Raw genomic sequence first — 2,666 nt, forward strand, 5'->3', positions numbered from 1 at the left:
CCAAAGCTCTCAAACTCTGTCTCTCTCTATTGCTCTGTCTCTCTCTATTGCTCTGTTTGTCATCGTTCTTCTGAATCATCTCCGAATCATTCGAGTTTATCTTCTCCGAAACGAAGCCGGAAAGTTGTTCTGTCACCTCATCTTTCCTTCCAAACAACGCCGGAAAGTTGTACTGTGGAAAGGACTGTCATCGTGCTCGGTGGTTAGCAGGATACTCCTTCCACAAGTTCACGCTCACGCTCGATTCCCTCGCTGCCGGATTACTGACCAATTTTATTCGAATCTCAGGTAAACCCAAAACTAGGGTTTGATGATTAAGGGTTTTGTATTTTGCCCCAATAATTTCAGTTAACCTTTCTATTACAAAATAGGTATTGATGATACAATTCTATTTAGGATTTTCTCCGGTGAATTTGTGATGTTGCTGTCTATAATTTTATTTTATTTTTTTATTTTTTTTGGTTGTTGTGGAATTAAACCTTATGTTAAACTTCTTCCATTGTGTTGATGCATTCCAATTGTTTGATGAAAGTCCCCATAAAGAAATTATCCTGATTTTATGTTATAAATTCAAAAGACTTATTTGTAAATTTTATTTTTTTAATTTTTGTGGTTGTTCTGGAAGCAAGCCATCTATTAAACATCTCCATTCTAGTTTTAACTGTAAAGATTTTTGACAACTCTAGGCCTCCTTCATTTGATGAAATTTGTTATTTCATGAATAACCCACCATTTTGTTGAAAGAATTTCTCTCTGAGTTTGATATGTTGCCTTCTCTTGATGCTGAAGTATAGCAAAGTAACAACAATGAGTAATGACAAGAAGCCAAAGCTAAATCCTGCAAAAAAAAATTGAATTAATTGATAAACTAATCTCTATCCAAACCAAGTAATTTTGTGATTAGTCATACAAATTTAGTGACATCATGCTAATCCTTCTTGTTTTTTTTTTTTTTTTTTTCACTATTGTTTCCCTGGAAGTGGAACACTTAATTTGTCTTAGTGTTGAAATTGAACAATCTTTAAATTCGTTTTTGGCAAAATTATTTTCCATCTAAGAACTTGGAAATCATTGTAAACCATTTCAATGTTGTTTGATAAGACATAGAACTTTCATGGACATTATACGTACCTAAAGAGAGCTTGATTACTGGAAATTGTGAGGCCTACTTGATGCACCCATGCCCATCTCTTCTGCCATCGCCGTAGTATCCATGTGCACAAGGAAATTGTGAATGGTGCATTTGAAATCAAGGAGGCAAGAAGGGAATTGAAATGGGTTTTGTATTATTTATGCAGATTAAAAATGGCTTCTTCATCTACCAACAACAGTAACATTAGATTAAAACCAAGAATGTATGATTGTGGGGGAATAGCTGCAATGTAAATTGTACAAACCAATGAGAATGGAAATCAAGGGCGTCTCTTTTTTGTTTGCCCATCAAAATATGTAAGTATGTGTTATGAAATTAAACTTGTAGAATGTCGGAAATTATTTGTGTAATTTGAATAATTGATTGTCATGCATTGTAGAGTAATAAAGAACACTGCAATTACTTCAAGTTTGCGGACGATGATGATAGGGACGTTACCTCCACAATCCATTCCAATACTGAACCTTGTAAAGCTATCCGAACAGAAGAATTGAATGATGTAAGGACAAGGCTTTTTGAGATAGAAAATGAAATTCGTGACCATGGTAAAAGGCTTCAAAGGATGGACAAGAATTTCAAGGCTTTGATTTATGTTATTGTAGTCTGTATCATTTTGTACTTTATTATGTAAGACACTTGACTGTTAGTTTTTGAGAAATTTGATTAATGTAATTATAGATGTAATGGACATGTTGGATGTTAGGAATTTAATTGAATGTGGTGTTGTAGGAATTTCTGAAGGAATTTGGTCCTTCCCTAATTAAATGTGGTGTTTTTGGCTAGTTATTGAAGAACATAATCAAACATAGTAATCTGTCAAACAAATTGAAGGAATATCTGAAGGAATTTGGTCCTTCCCTAATTACTTTTTATAAGAGTTTTCTAGTAAGCAGGCATATATAATATGTTATCATTTCCAATAATGAAATATGATGTAGAGTATTTCAACTACAATGAGAAAACAACGATATGACCTTCAAAGTCTCAAATGGATACTGTTTCCCAATGGCTTCAAGCTCTTTCTGACATTTCTCATTCAAACTATCAAACATTGCAACAAATTACCGATCCACAATATCCATCACATGTAAAAAGAAACTAGAGCATCTTACTACCACAGAAACAATTGCATTGCTAGTTGGTAGTCTTGGCTCTTAAAGAAGTGAACAATTCAACTTTACCTTGGAGTAGTGCTCCTTAATTTCCATTTCAACATCAAGACCTGTAAACTCACATAAGTGTCGATGCGTGTAGGAGTCCTCTACTCTGAAAACATGACCTATCTCAAAAACTTGACCAAAATCACCACAAATTGCCAGTTGCTTGTGAAGCTGAAGTGACTATGTCAGACATGCAGGTTGGCCTTTGTAGTCCAGCTTAAAAACAGCTGAGCCACCCTCACTGGAGCCTGCTATCAACTTTGGGGTATGAATCCCAACAAAGCCATCAGCTATTAAGAACTGTCTGAATATCTGCACAACAGTGAAACTGAATTAAGGACCAAGCCCAGTTC

At 34.8% G+C, this 2,666-nt stretch overlaps 1 long non-coding RNA gene across 1 annotated transcript; it reads left to right on the top strand.

Moving 5' to 3' along the window:
* On the top strand, positions 1-1,893 carry LOC114308537 (uncharacterized). Its single transcript, XR_014362613.1, has 2 exons — positions 1-288; positions 1,108-1,893. It is a non-coding gene; the product is annotated as an uncharacterized LOC114308537 (long non-coding RNA).
* The last annotated feature ends 773 nt before the right edge of the window (positions 1,894-2,666 follow it).

This window comes from Camellia sinensis, chromosome 2, assembly GCF_055761805.1.
Source record: "Camellia sinensis isolate YWXY chromosome 2, ASM5576180v1, whole genome shotgun sequence".
Lineage (NCBI taxonomy): Eukaryota > Viridiplantae > Streptophyta > Magnoliopsida > Ericales > Theaceae > Camellia > Camellia sinensis.